This window comes from Spinacia oleracea, chromosome 5 (assembly GCF_020520425.1).
Source record: "Spinacia oleracea cultivar Varoflay chromosome 5, BTI_SOV_V1, whole genome shotgun sequence".
NCBI lineage: Eukaryota > Viridiplantae > Streptophyta > Magnoliopsida > Caryophyllales > Amaranthaceae > Spinacia > Spinacia oleracea.
The window spans coordinates 66,257,038-66,273,625 of NC_079491.1; the positions used below are offsets into that span (position 1 = coordinate 66,257,038).

The 16,588-nt window shown below is 39.2% G+C and overlaps 1 long non-coding RNA gene across 1 annotated transcript; it reads left to right on the forward strand.

The window, feature by feature from the left end:
- The first annotated feature begins 7,476 nt into the window (after window positions 1-7,476).
- On the forward strand, window positions 7,477-9,946 carry LOC130461124 (uncharacterized). The gene is made up of 2 exons (XR_008921498.1): window positions 7,477-7,542; window positions 9,670-9,946. It is a non-coding gene; the product is annotated as an uncharacterized lncRNA (long non-coding RNA).
- The last annotated feature ends 6,642 nt before the right edge of the window (window positions 9,947-16,588 follow it).

The window sequence follows — 16,588 nt, forward strand, 5'->3', positions numbered from 1 at the left end:
AATTTCTAACGCCCTACGCTGGGCGCTGAAGTTGCTGCTTGGCCTTCTGGTCAGGCGCAGCAGCCTCGGTGCCCGCGCAAAAGGAAAATACGTAGCACAAAAAAATGTTCATAAAAAGAATTGCTACGAACGCTTAAGAAAAGCACTCAATTTCAAAAGCGACTCGTAAAAAATTAATAACTCTTTGCGTCGTTGTTAGGCCTCCTATGACGACAGTGCTCGGCACTAAAAACCGAACATGCTAATAATTATGAATGTCACACGGGCAAGTGTTTTGAAAATCCAAAGAATGACCAAAAGAAAAAAAACTAAAAAGTGTATCAACAAAAGAAAGAATGAAAAACCAATAGAGAGAGTCGAAGTCTAGACTAAGTAATACTTGAAACTTTTGGACCTAAACTTTAGCTTATCTTATGCATAGGACTGGTCCTGCCACTTGGTTCCGATCAGGAAATCAACGGTTAGTGCGCCTCGAAGATACATCGCCAACACCAGGTTTAGTGACTCCAAGCTCCGTCCGTCATCCCTCATTTCAAGGATCTCCGCTTCCCCAACCTCAATTCGCACCCTCAAACATATCCATCGAAGAATTGCAAGAGCAGATGGCTCAAATGACCCAACTCATGGGCCAACTGAAAATGGAAAACGAAGCCTTAGCGGCTGCACAAGCCAAAAATGACCTCGATAACGAGAAGAGGATTGAAAAAATGGTCCTACAGCAAACCATGGGGAGCAAGTACTTCTCCCTCGATCCTGAACCTTTTCCTGGCAAACTACCAGAAAAGTTTAGTTCATCTGACTTACCAAAGTTTAAAGCCACGGACAATCCCCGTGATCATCTATTGAGCTTTGTGAATGCCATGAACTTGAAAGGCTTGGACAAGTCCATGTATTTACCTGCCTTTCCTTTGTCCTTGGAACCTGTGCCGCTCAAATGGTACTATCACCAGGACCCTAAGCTCTTCCCCACTTGGGAATACTTTGTCAATGTCTTCATCAAGCAATACTCGTCGAACATGGATTCTCAAGTCACCATGCGCGAGTTGGAAGTTCTCTTCCAAAAGAAAAATGAGGGTTTCACAACCTACTTTTCTAGATGGAGGGATCAGGAGGCCCAGCTAATCAATAGGCCTCCTGAAACAGAATTGGTCCAAAAATTCATTGACAACCTAGACCCGGCCTACAGACAGCACCTTAGGTACCTGGGACTTGACACTTTCAAAAGAGTGTATGATGTGGGAATAAAGATCGAGGATGATCTCGCAAAAACAATACAAAGTAAACCCGCATATAAAAGCAATACCTACAACAGGGGCAACACATCCCAAGCCCAAGAAGTCCATGTCGTAGAGGAGACTCCCGCCCGAAGAAGCCCTGGAAGATGGGTCCGAGATCGAAAGTTTGCCCCAATCGGGTCGACTTTGGTACAAGCCTTTGAAAGGCTAACCAATCAAGGAAAGTTGAGACCTATAGGCCCACCCGTGACCCTCCTGTCAAGAACAAATATTGGGTCGAAGGTACTTACTGCAAATTCCATCAAGGAAATGGGCATGACACCGAAAACTGCTGGAATCTAAAAAATACGATCCAGGACATGATAGAGGATGAAGTGATACCTCTCCCTAACGTTGGCAAACCCAACAACAACAAGAGCCCACTTGGCTCTTGTCACATCTCTCTCGACCAACCAGAAAATGAGAACTTCGACCCTACGGTACACCCCTAGGTGCACCACCCGCTGTGGTCCCTATGGATCGAATCGAGAGAGAAGTATGTGGTGTGTGGAAAGATGATGTTGAAGATATTTACCTATCTCAAGTGTCGGGCCAGGACCTCTTTACTGAAACTTGGCCTGGGTATGCTCTCATTGACACACTAGTAGAAAAAACCCTTGTTGCAACCCCCTTGTTGCAGCGTACAAGTATTAATACGCTTCAACAACCAGTAGGTCAACGCGGGTCAAACCCTTTAAAGGGTTGTTGCAGCGTACAAATTAATTGCCCCCTGCAAAAGAGATTTTTGCAGCGTACATAATAAAAGCCCCCTGCAATAGGCCTTTTATTTTGCAGCGTACATGGTAAAAGCCCCCTGCAATAATATATTTGTAAATTTTTTTCGCTGCAACTTTAACTCAGACCAAACATTTCTATCTCAAACCTCATACCAATTTCGCAGCGAATATCCCACTCTCAGTACTCCCTTCTTCTTCTCTCGGCTTACCCTGCTTCTCGCCGGTGGTTCTCACCAGTGGTCGTCGCCGCTGGGTCTCGCCCGTCACCGGTGGTACTCCAGTAAGAGTCTATTTAATTTCCTCGCCTCTCACCGGTGGTTCCCTACTCGAAAAAACAACCGGCGAAGTCATTCCCTTCTCGGAAAACTAAGCTATATCCAGACTCTATCTCCTCCTATAGTTCGTTTGTCTTTGCTATCTCAATTCGTAAGAAACGTCGTCGATTGCACAGGTGTATTTCTAATCTATTCGTCAATTAACATGTCTGTGGTGTTGGGGTTTGTGTATGGTTCAAATCGCCAGATCTGGAGTTGATTTAGCAATTTTTTGTATGTTGGTGTATACCTATTATTTTTGGTCCATTTCGTTAATTGTTTGGGGGAAATGATTGGTTTTTTTTAGGGTTTGTTCGAATGATTGAGTTTTTTTAGGGTCTGTTCGAATGATTGGGTTTTTTTTGGGTTTGTTAAGTATAAGGTACTTCCAAATGATTTTTTTGGGGTTTTAATCATAGATGCACGATCGTGATTTGTGGAAATGTGTTCTGTGTAATATTTGTTCTGTCCAGTTCGTTTGAGAGTTGTTGATTTAATCTAATTTTTGTAGGACGATTTGATCTAGTTTTTGTTTTCTTTTACTGAATTTCGTGACAGATTGGTACAATTGTGTGAAATTGGCAGAAGATTTGTGGGTTGAGACAGCAATGGGTGGATCCCTTATTTATGAGGATAGCAAATTTGCTAATATTGGCAATATCGCAGTATGAAGGGCAAGAGATCATAATTTTCCTGTATTTCAGTTTTAATGTTTCTTCTTTCACTTGCCTTCTATGAGCTTACCACATTGCTTGTTTTAATGTTTTAATTTAATTTCCTACTGAGAATGGTGCTTTTATCTTTTGGCTTTCCGATGGGATAGTGTAGTTTAGGTTCGACTAATCTTGCTAATAGTAGGTTGGGTTATTTGAGGACAATAATTCATAGGTTGATATGAATGGATATTATACTTGTTAGAGTTGGTACAACTAACTATTTTGTGGGCCTTATTTCTTGAGGATTTTGCTTAAACCATGAAATTCGAGTGTTGAATATGTAAAATTTGAGGGGGGTTTTGCTTCATTTTTTAGAATTTTCACCTTTTTACATCCGATTTTGCTTGATTTGATTAAAAAAAAGACTAAGATTAATAATGGGGCTTTTTAATACAATTTTGAGTGCTTTAAGTTTGTATTTGGATCTTGGGTTGTGCTTGTAATTGGTTACTACTTCATCTCGTTTCAGCCTAGCTGATGTAAGGTTTTCCTCTAAATTTCTCAACTTCTTAATTTTCTGCCAATCTTATTCAACTTTTCGATGTTTTTCTAAATAAAATTCTGGTTTTTTTTTTTATATAAATTGTGTATTGATATTATGTGATTTGGTTAGTAATGTTTTGCAAAATGTTATGCTATTTTATGTGTATTGCTAAATAAAATGCTGGTTTTTTTTATAAACTTTGTGTATTGATATTATGTGATTAGGTTATATGAGTTATGCAAAATATTATGGTAATTAGTTGTTCTGAAGTCTCCATGCAGCTATTTTGAACAGAACCGGATTCTATATAATGTATTTCTTCTGTTCATAAAAAAGTTTCATTTTTTTTCTGTTCATTGTTGTTGGTTACTACTTCATTTCTCTCTTCTAAAACGTTCTAGTTTTAAATTAAGGTTTAGAGATTTATGTATATGTTGCTGATAATTTGATTAATTTAGTTTTAATTGTTGAATTTGGGGGGGGGGGGGATTTTGTAGGTGGCACAAGCACAAGTTGCGAGATCAAGCCAAGAAGCGCCAGGAATGTATGGCGATGGAGAGATGGATTGATTAGGCATCCCTAATTTTGACGTATGCGGATTTGGTTTTCTCTAAGGTTGCTGAGAAAGGTAGCTCCTCTGTTGGTTTCGTCTTTTGGAATTTCATCGGTTTCTTGATAAAGTATTATTTTATTTAGTCTTGTTTGTGCTCAGTTTGATGGAGCATATGAAGTCGCTAAAGCTAAACTTTTGTGGAATTTGACTCTTTTTTTTTTGAGGTGTTTGTGAGCTAGTGGTTGTGTTTGGATTAAACTTATGCTGGGTTAACTTGGATAGATATGAAAACTTAGCTTTGTACTTTGTAGAGTACGATGTGGTGCCTAATCATTATGGTCATTAGTTCTTTGATTGGTGTAGATATCAATTAGCTTTTTTTATTATAGAATCGGTCAAATTCTGGATTAATAATTTGTTATAGCTCCTGCAGTGTTAGGCTCTGTTATCCAATATCCTATTATCTTTCCTTACTCATGTCTACCGAACACCTCCAAGTAGGATTCTGCACCAGTGTTGGATACTTCAGAGCTCTAACACCTCTCAGTATCGCTAGATTGTTTCTTTTCAGTTCCACTATATTCCCATGAGGAAAGCTTTTAAAGTGCAGAATTATAGTCAATAGTATGTGTTAAATGTTTTCGTGCTACAGTTTGTGTGTTAATACAGGCTGAAAGTAGTTTCTGATATTCTGCTTGATGTGTGGCGTCTGAGGAAGACCCTTTCTAGTTATAGCCTTCTAGGTTCCTTACCCATTGTAGTTGTAAGAGCTTAACTGGTACAATTGACCAGGGTAACAACTAACGAATCTGCCTTTTATTGTACGCAGTATCTTTTAGCGTATGTTTATTTTGTATGCGGTTGTAAGAATAAAGGCTTTGATTGTCAATATCCTGAAACTGTTTGCCTGTTCGGGAATTTGGTCCATATCATACTAATATTCCTGTTATCTTGCTAGAGTGAGTCAATATTAGGTTTAGCCATTGGTATTAAACCATGTGATCTTTGAGGCATGTATCATTTAGAAACATGTGGAAGTAGTTATTCTTGTCAACTATGATTTTAAAGGTAGGGTTTCACGGAAAATGAATTTCAGAGTCTTCTTAGGACAGGCTAGCATCTTCCTTAGATGCCATCTTCAAGGTCGTAAGTTAGTTGTTATTTTAAGAGACTGCTAACTAATTTCACCAATACCGACCTCACTTCTCAAGAATCTGCCTTTTGAGTTTGGATTGGGTAGGATTTGTTTCCTTACACTGAGTTACTCTTATTCTTCTTTTACCACAGATACTGAGTGCATCTACACTGTAATTTGCAACCTTGTACCGAAGTCTGAAAATCCAGAGGAGGTTTTGGAGATTGTGAAGCTTATATCTGCTAAAATTGTTCAACATCCTAATGAGAAGCCTACTCTGCGACTAAAGATGTACATATATTGCTTTCCAACCCCTCCCCCCTTTATCTTATGAAAGTGGGAAGAGTTTCTCATTAAGGAATAGACTTTGGAAGTTCATTAAATCTGACGTTTGATAGATTTTCACTGCCAATTTTTGTCAACGTGCTTGTGATGTTTTGTTTTGGTATCTGAACAGAAATTGTCTGCATTGTTTGAGTAGGTATCTGAGGTGAAAGGTGATGATGTGATTTGCCTGATCAACAATTCTGCAACATTGGATGGCACTCTTTTCACTTTGCATGCTTCCCAAGTTCGTATAGATATGCCCACTCTGTCAGAGAAGGACAAGGAGGTGTGTAATCTGTGTTAATTTTGCTCTGAGAGTGTTTTTATCATGCATTTTCCTGTTCATATGAAGTGTAATTTAATGATGAGAGCTTTGTATCCTTGTCCATATCAATTTTTTTTGGAAGTACTTTTCCGTTGTGAAAAATCTTACCATATCAAGTTGGAAGATGTTTGTTGTTTTTCTTGGAGCACCTTTTCTAGTGAAGCCTTTTTCCACTTTCTACAAGTAAATCAATTTTCTACAAGTTTCTGAGTGTTGATTCCCCTGCCATGTTAGCATCGTTAATGATATGGTAATATTGATGAAACTGATCGATGTATATAAGTTTGAGTATGCAATGATGTATTAAATCCTTCCCTGATACAAGGCTGAGAAATTTTGTGGTTGGAGACATGATGCTTGAGTCCCATGACCTTAAATAATTTGATGTAACAGGTCAAGTTATCATGGACATGGATTGTGTTTAATTTAAAAAGTGAAAATGCAAGAGATCAGCTTGGTAGGGTGTTTTCTTGTGGTTTTTCTTTGGTGGGTAGGGTCTGTTGATGATTGATTTAAACTACAGTGGAAGGTTGGGAGGGAGGCCAAATATGAATTGGATAGAGAGAGCTAAGAATGACATGAAGAAAGTTGATTTGCAAAAATATGTAGCAACAAATCGAAGCAAATGGAGGAGGAGGATCTTTCATAGATGAGAGATTGATTTTTGGCTTCATGCAACCAACCCCATCCTTTTGGGATTAAGGCTTTGATTTTCTGTTTTTGTTGATTTTTTTTTTCTATATTATGGCGTCCGCTTGGGAAGTATTTGAAGTACAAGCTGGTTTCCTGTAAAATATGATTTGGAGGTTGTAGCTCTAAAGTCTAGATAAACTAATTCACTGAATTGACAATCGGAATTTATTCAATTGATATGAAATTAATCAGGCAGCGGGCTTTTATAATATATATATATATATATATATATATATATATATATATATAGGGGATGGATCCGGTGAGAAGGACACTTTGCGTGAGAAACGTGAGAAGTAATCTAGGCCACACGATCAATAAAATCCGACCATCCGTTTGCTGCAAAATTTAGTACTAGAGTCCAGCGTGAGTCACAATTCCACGTGAGTCACAATTCCACTTCTCGATATTTCAAACAAGACCGAAATAAAAACATCAAAAGTAAAAACATACTCCTTTTAAGTTTTAACTCCTGTCTTCAACCTCCATACGTCAACCCTCTCTCTTGTTTTATGATGATTGTTTTAAGATGATCTTGCATGGAGTATGTGATGATTGAGAACTTCATACTTATTTCTTATTTTAGTTTGTTGGCTTCAGCTTACTAAAATTTATGTACTTTAAGGTTTTTGCTGCAATTTTCCTATTCTTCTTATCAAAATAAACAACTTGTTGATGCTCACGTTTGTCTTAAAAAATCACCATGATACAGAAGCTGATTTCTTGATCCGAAAGGAGTAAATCCATTTGTAACTTGGTTCTTTAGCTGCTTTTGACTTTGTTCTGCATGTACTTGGTTGTCTGTACCTGTGGTTTATATAAGTGAATCAACCTGCCAATTTCCTGTTCTAACCTTATCTATATGTGTGTTTTTTTTTTGGGTGGGAATTTATTAGTTTATGCAGATGGAAGACCTGTCTTGACATTCTATAAAACCAATGGAGTCCCATGTATGATGTTGCTGCTATCCTAACGTCAATTCAGGTAACAAGTTAGCCTTGAGGAATTTCTTGGGATTTTAGGCACATATTTATAATTAGTATCTCTTGTTTATAGTAGTAATTAGTATCTTCTTTTACATGCTTGTGATTCAATGAAGAGTTCATTTTGATCCATGTTGAGAAAGAGCAAAAAAGTGTGTTGAAATGATTTTATTCAATAAATATTTAAAGAGCTATAGGAGAGTTTCATCTTTTGAATCCTCGTTCTATCTAGTTCTTTAAGGAACTCCAAGTATAGAGAGGTGTTCTTTTATTCTTATTACATGATTAATATGCATAGTTTTAACTTTCTAAAACTCATTCCAATCTATTTATATACATTTAAGGCTCATTGGGTTGTTATAGGTCATGTTTAGAGCTAAAATGACATTTACGCTCCCAACTTTGAACTAAAGAAACTAAGGACTCATTTTATTCTTATTACATGATTAATATGCATAGTTATAGCTTTCTAAAACTCATTCCAATCTATGTAAGCACTTTTAAGGCTCATTGAGTCGTTAGAGGTCATATTTAGAGCTAAAACGACATTTTCACTCCCAACTTTGAACTAAAGGTCCTAAGGACTCATTTTATTCTTATTACATGATTAATATGCATAGTTTTAACTTTCTAAAACTTATTCCAATCTATGTATGCACATTTAAGGCTCATTGAGTCGTTATAGGTCATATTTAGAGCTAAAACGACATTTCCGCTCCCAACTTTTAACTAAAGAACCTAAGGACTATTTGATTGTTATTACATGATTAATATGCATAGCTTTAACTTTCTAAAACTCATTTGAATCTATTTATGCACATTTAAGGCTCATTGGATTGTTATAGGTCATATTTAGAGCTAAAACGACATTTTCGCTCCCAAACTTTGAACTAAAGATCCTAAGGACTCATTTTATTCTTATTACATGATTAATGTGCATAGTTTGAACTTTCTAAAACTCATTCCAATCTATGTAAGCACATTTAAGGATAATTGGGTCGTTATAGGTCATATTTAGAGCTAAAATGACATTTCCGCTCCTCAACTTTGAACTAAAGAACCTAAGTACTCATTTTATTCTTATTACATGATTAATATGCTTAGTTTGAAGTTTCCAAAACTCATTTCAATCTACTTATGCACATTTAAGGCTTGTTTGGTCGTTATAGGTCATATTTAGGCTAAAATGAGCATTTTCGCTCCCAAATTTTAAATAAAGAACCTAAGGACTCATTTTAAACTTACTAAGTGTTTTATATGCTTAGTTTTGACTTTCTAAGACTCATACCAATCTATTTATGCACATTTAAAGCTCATTGGGTCGTTATATGTCATATTTAGCATAAAATGACATTTTCGCTCCCAACTTTGAACTAAAGAACTTAAGGACTTATTTTAAAATTATTACATGATTAGTATGTTTAGTTTTAAGTTTCCAAGACTTATTCCAATCTACTTATGCATATTTAAGGATTGTTTGGTCGTTATAGGTCATATTTAGGCTTAAATGAGACATTTTCGCTCCCAAATTTGAACTAAAGAACCTAAGAACTCATTTTATACTTATTATATATTTAATATGCATAGTTTTAACTTTCTAAGAATCATTCGAATCTATTAATGCACATTTAAGGCTAATTGGTTCGTTATAGGTCATATTTAGGCTAAAATGATATTTTCGCTCCCAAATTTGAACTACAAAACCTAAGGACTTATTTTAAACCTTTTACATGATTAATATGCTTAGTTTGAAGTTTCCAAGACTTATTCCAATCTATTTATGCACATTTAAGGTTTGTTTGGTCGTTATTGGCCATATTTAGGCTAAAATAAGCATTTTCTCTCCCAAATTTGAAATAAAGAACCTAAGGACTCATTTTAAACTTATTAATGTTTTACATGCTTAGGTATAACTTTCTATGACTCATTCCAATCTATTTATGCACATTTAAGGCTCATTGGGCCGTTATAGGTCATATTTAGCCTAAAATGACATTTTCGCTCCCAACTTTGAACTAAAGAACCTAAGGACTCATTTTAAACTTAGTATATGGTTATTATGTTTATTTTTAAGTTTCCAAGACTTATTCCAATAAACTTATACATATTAAATTTTTGTTTTTGTAAGGTCTATACTCCGAGGACTGCGCCTTATGCTAGTGAGGAAATTGATGTGGTTCGTGAGCAATGGGCGAAGTTTTTTTACCAGCAAGTATTTATTATTGACCTGAGGAAGCTTGATCGAGTTGGTTTAGATGTATAGAACAATCTTTTATGTTAAAATGCATGCGTACGTTGAAATTGGAACGTATGTATATTTAAATGTATTAGTACGTGCACTTTGGTTTTGGAATATATACAAAACTACAGTTATTGTTTATATATTTGTTATACAGGTTGCGATATTCTATTATTGTTATGAAAGGTTTCTATATTTGGTGCAAAATCCCTAAACAAAATCAGAATTTTCCCGCCAAAAGTGCTTTGTTGCAGCGTACATATATATGTGTACGCTGCAACAAGGGTGTAAATTTTGGCAAATTTTCAGACTTGTTGCAGCGTACAAATAGATGTACCCTGCAACAAGTGGAGTTTTTTGCAGCGTACACTTTCTTTGTACGCTGCAACAAGTCAATATTTTTGCCAAAATTTTGACACTTGTTGCAGCGTACATGCATATGTACGCTGCAAAAAAGTACTTTTTGCAGCGAACATTGTACGCTGCAACAAGTTCAGACTTGTTGCAGGCCCCCTAGTTGCAGCATACGATGTACGCTGCAACAGGGGTCTAAAAGCCCGCTGCAATAAGGGTTTTTTCTACTAGTGACACCACCCATCAGGAGCCCGAGGTTGACAACCTCACCCGATCCGGAAGGATATACCAACCGGATATTCACCCACCTCCTATGGCCGATATCCCAGTTAGGCAAACTCCTGAGAATGGACGGCACACCACCGTCGCGGAAGTCATTGAAAATCCTCTCTTGAAACAACTAAAAAGAACCAAAGCCAAAATTATCATCTGGGATCTCATGTGTACTTCAAAGGAACATCACGAAAAGCTTATTCGCTCACTCGACCTCATCTCAGTACCTACAGATATCACACCTTACTCACTGGTTAGCCATGTCACGAGAGATGCCGGATAAAAGGCCATAGTTTTCACTGACAAAGACTTTCCCAAAGAGGGGGGTGCTCACAATAAAGCCCTTTATCTAGTGGTTGGATGCAAAGGACAAAACATCCCCCTAGCGCTCGTAGATAACGGTTCGGCGGTCAATGTTTGCCCATTGCGAACCGCCCATTGCTTGGGGCTAGGAAATGATGACTTCCAAACCTCCACGCAAGGGGTACGAGCTTATGATAACTCCCGAAGGCCTGTGTTGGGAAAAATCAACCTCACCATACAAACCGGGCCTGTGGCACGCACCACGGAGTTTCAAATAATTGACATCAAGCCCACTTTCAACCTCCTCTTGGGGCGACCTTGGCTTCATGACTTAGGAGGTGTGGCTTCTACCTTGCACCAAATGGTTAAACTTAACCATAACGGGGTAATACTAGAAATCCGCGCCCCTCCTCTCGACGTCAGTTGTACTATGGTTGGAACGGCCGAAACTGCAGACGATCTTTATGGGTTTCAAATGGAAGAAACAATCCAGTTCATCGAAGATTATGATCCAGCATTCCTAGACCCGCATGCATCCCGAGTCATCCGTAGAATGCTGTTAGCTCAAGGTTATTTCCCTGGAACCCCATTGGGCATAAGAAAGAAGGAATGCATATTCCATCCTTTACCGAACAAATCTACTCCCTTTGGCTTAGGCTATGAACCAACGGAGGAAGATATTGCTGACCGCCTGTCTAGGCTACGCCTTAACAAGGCCAAACAAACCACCCTCCTTTCCCCATATCAAAGTACCCTTAACGGGATGTTCGTTCGGGAAGGAGAAGGACACCCATGCTGTGATTTCCCTGAACCCTTCGTTCAGGATGGCTTGCTAAAACCAGGATTTGAAATCTTCCATGACTGCCACACCTTGGATGAGGCACCCCACCTCACCAAGACTAAAACAACTGAAATATTGGACGACCAGGCTCTATGGACATTGTTTAACGAATCGAGGCCTATGGAGGACGGGACTGTGACGACTACCCTAGCTTTACAAGATGAAGGTTTCGATCCAACCCGGTTAATCGCTCCTGCATCAACACTAGAAGAGATCGAGAACGGATGGGTGAAGACATATCAGTGGGTCAATGCAAAAGGAATAGAATTCAAGATGAGTACCGGTGAAGGACCAAAGTTTTACGAGACTAAACCCAAGGCTTGAGCCACATAGAGCACCGTAGTAAAAAGCGCCTAGTAGTTCTTTATATTGGTAGAAAAATAATAAAGACTTTAGATGGTCCTAAGACCCCTTATAATATAGGTCAAGTTTGTTTCAGTGTGTTTTCCTTACTTTCCAAATTAATAAAGGCGTAATATTTCTCCTAAAATTTTATTCTAACACTAAGTAAACACCAAATGTACTTGCAAAACACAAAAATAAAGAGGCGGCCCACTCTAAGGCCCCACAAACGAGGCCCATTCGGTCTTGAAATAGTGCTATGGGAGCCAGTTCCCAAAACCCACAAAATAAACCGCACCATCCCATTCATATCCCCAAAACCTAAAAAGTCAACCAGTATTATCACAAGAGTCAATCCATGCAACCCAAAAAAAATCAAAGGAAATCAAAATCCAAAACAATGCAAATGTTACCAAAAAACAGATTCATAAAACATAATTCCATCATACCACTCACTAACAACGCGCACCTCAATCCACCCAAAAAGCCTACACAAAGATTTTCATATCTTCCACACCCTAACTCCATTTTTAAAACCGTTTCGAGTCACGGATAGAAAAAATTAATCCGGGCAAAAATGCATCTCACGCTAACAGTAAAAAAAGCCTCCGAATCAGCCTCAAAATCGATTTTAAATACGAGCAAAATCAAAGCACTAAAAAAATAAAGAAGAGAAAAAAGAAGGAAATGCAAGAACACGTGAAGCAAAGCGTCAAAATTGACCGCCCAAGTCATTTTCAGCGCCCAGGGCTGGGCGCCGAAATCTTTGAAGCCCCAGCCTGGGCGTTGAAACTCTCTGCCTGCCTAAATTTTTTTAGAAGTGCTCGTCATTTTATCCGCACATAACGGAAAAATAACGAACACTTGGGGGGTACAGCACGTATCCAAATAGGCTCACCAAAAAATATAGCCATACAAAAAGTAGTCGAATTTCAATTTTTTTTACGCGACTTACGGCAAACAAAAAACGGCAGACGAAAATAATGATAATACTTCACTCATTTGACCGATTAAGTTATATGCTACCACCTCAGGGCATATCTATTAAAATCTGGCATCCTAGAACTTATTCTAGCCAGAACTACGCGCGACCTGATTCTGACAAGATACGTAGGCAATCCTTACCAAGGATTCGGTCCAATCAAAAAACAAACATACATAAATTGTGCAAAAAGTGTTAGACATGTAAAAATATAAAAAGAAGGAGAAACAAAAAATGAAAATGAAAAAATAAAATACACCTTTATTGAAAAATAATAAGAAGGAAAGCAAAGTGCTAAGGAATGAAAAAACAAACACAACTGAAATAAATAAAGGGCACCTACACCCTAGCAAGAACTACACTACTCTAGTTCTTCCGGATCATCAAATAAAGTCTTGTAGAGGGCAATGTTCGCAGGATCCACCCCCACAGTCTTCTGTGCTGCCCCAATATCAATATCCATAAGAACCGGCTCCTGGACACTAACTTCCAAAGATGCCAAGGCTTCAGAAACATTCTCAGTTATAGCCCGCTCAGCCTCAAGGGCACAGACAATGGTGGGAGAAGGATTATTATCATCAACTAGACTAGCCACTGTTTCTACAGGCGGCTAAGCCTTCCTAACCCATACATTGTTCCGGCGACGATCTCCGCGAGAGCCTGCATTTCTTTTAACAACAGCAGGCCCCTTCATGTTAGGCATCTTTTTAGGCCTGAAACTGGAACGGGGGGAACTTCCTTTCGCTTTCGATCAGGACGAGCTTTCACAGTCTTAATACTATAGGTAAGAGCTTTGGAAAAATCAGGACCCTCATACTTAACACGAATACGAGGTATCAAAAGCTCAGCCGGCTCTCCATTTCGAGCCTCGGTCCTCACAGCTTTATCATCGGAGCTCATCCACAACTTGTAGTTTTCAGAAAGACCCACAAAGCCATTTGTAGCTACGGCCCAACGCGGGAGACCATCATAAAACTTAGCCCACGCTAGAACCTGTGCTTGTGAAAAGGCCGCTACCTTAGGTGGTACCGTATCAGAAAAGGGGATAGTCTGCCTTAAACCATATTGACGCATGACTCGGTAAGGGGAAATATAAATGGGACAAGATAGCCCCAGCAAAGAAACATAAACCGATACATTAGAACCCCACGTCATAGTAGTAAAACCCCACCATGGTACCACCCACTTAATAGAACAAATGCCATAAGTAAAAAAGGAGGTTCATTCGGCCTCGTCCTGGCCTTGGTGCAAGTATTTTTGGTTACCCAAGGCTATAGGGCGATAATGTTTAGGATCGGCAGGAGCTTCCAAGAGTCTAAGCCGTTCTGCGAGCCAAATCTGCAAAAAACGGGTACGATCAAAAAATAATAATAAAAGAAAACGGTTCCTGGGGCGCAGTTTCAACGCCCAGGACCAGGCGCCGAAAATTCCAGAGCCCAGGCCTAGGCGCTGAAACTCAGCCCCAAGGCAGGACGAATAAAAAATGGGTACGCAAAAAAAAAAACGTGTATACGTGCGCAAGAAAAAATCGATTACCTGCAGTAATAGGGGGCTTCCCTTAAAATGTTCAGATTTGGCATCCTTCTTTAGCTCATCCGCACTCAGCAAAGTCTCGGCAACAACCAACGGCATAATGGAATAGCAACTTTCCATCTGGCTAATCAAAGGGATCAACCTTATGTCACCGAACTCACAATTGTTATTCGACGGCAAATAATGATTCAACAAGAAAAATACAAGGGCTCGAATATTCAATTTCTGTTCGGTCATATTCTTACTAGGCCTAAAGTGGTGTTTTACAAGTTTTGCCAAATTAACTTCATCACCTACAACAACTTCAGCAAGCATGTTAGCATCTAGTCCTAGGAAAGCCCCTATGGTTGTTTTACTCTCGTCAATAGTGCCAGGAGTGGCAGGGGTAGCATTAGTAGGATAACCAAGGATCGCAGCAAATTCATCTGGAAAAGGACATATTTCGTTGCCCCGAAAGACAAAAACATGATGATCGGAATCCCAAAAGCTTAGGGCTGCGTGCAGAAAATTTTAGTCAATGTTAATTTGTTGTAAGCCTAAAAGTGCCTCTAAGTGGTATTCTTTCAATAAAACCTTTTCTGTAGGATTAAGGGCCCGTAGCCAACGCCTAACAGCCCGTTGGAGTGAGAAAGTGGGAATTGACATGACGAAAGAAAGGAGTAATTAAAACACAGCAAAGAAAGAAGGAAATTGAGAGTGATGGAAAATAAGGGACGTATCTAGCCCCTATATATAGCTGAACGCATCAAGTGACATCCTGATCCCATTCGGAAACGTGTTAAGAAATCCGAAAGTCAAAATTTGCCAGGAAAAGACTTTCAGCGCCCGAAGCTGGGCGCCGAAATATTTAAACGCCCAGCCTTGGGCGCCAAAAATGCAGCCCAAGGCCCAGATTTCACAAAACGCGGAGCAGGAAAAGACTTAAAACCGTGTTGCTAGACACAAGGCCCTATGAACAATTAAGATCAAGCCCAAAAGCACCTTTAAGCTCCCAAATAGCAAAAATGAATGGTAAAACTTGGTCAAAACTTAGACTTGTCTGAAGAAACATATATGTACACTTTTCAAAATAAAAAATATCAGGGTTATTCTTCGAAACACCAAAAAATGTTGTTAAGTCGTTGGTTTCTCAAAAATAATGTTTGTCTGTCAAAGGATTAAATCGGGCCAAGCTAAACCGAATGATATTAAACTTTGTCGCCCGAAGACTGAGGTCGCACCCCATGACTTCGCCAAAGTAGCACATCACTATGAAAGGTCGCTCGCACATACGAGCTCGACCCCAAACATGATTAAAAGACGTTATGAAGTATGCGAAAAGTGACCACCAAAGGCCGAGTGCTTGGGGGGCTCGCGAAAGTATACTCCAACAGAGAGCGCGCAATCAAAATCACATTCCCGGGCTGCGCTATACGCCGCCCCATGTTTGGATGATCTCAAAGGAACAGGTTCGACCTCAGAAAAGGTTCATCATTGACATTTGTACATGGTCCTCTGATCAAAGACCAAGTAGCGGCAAAAATCGAGCCAGAAAAGACTAGCTCAAAACCACGAAAGCGGACGGTCGCAAGACAAAGGTCCATCTGAACACGTTGTCAGCCCACGTTCAGGTTACAACTAAATTCGAGCATCCCTCGAAAGAATTCGCTCTTGCAAGAATGGATAAAAAGAAATCCTCAAAAGGAATCACAAAGAACAAAAGAAATAGGAACTTGCCTATCTTTAGTTGGCAAGATCGCGTCACAAACCACGCGAGTTCCCAAATTGAAAAAAAACGAATTCAGGGATGTCCACCCTTAGCGGACAGGGTTCGCCCACCTTCAGCGGGCGGGGTCTGCGTCACTAGCCGCGCAGGTCCTCAGTTTTACAAAAAACAAAACTTTCAAAAATTCAAAATGAAACAGGCTCGCCATCTTCAGCCGGCTGGGTCTACGGCACAAACCACGTAGGTCCTCATTTTACAAAAAATAAACACAAAAAAAATTTCAAAATAGATTCGTCCACTTCTATCGGACGGGGTGTCCACCCTTAGCGGACAGGCTCGCCATCTTTAGCCGGCGGGGTCTGTGTCACTAACCGCGCAGGTCCTTAGTCGCTGCAGCGATAACCTTTATCGGTTTTCCCTTTCTCCAAAAATTAAAGGATCGGTTTTCCCTTTTTCCAAAAATTAAAGGATTGGT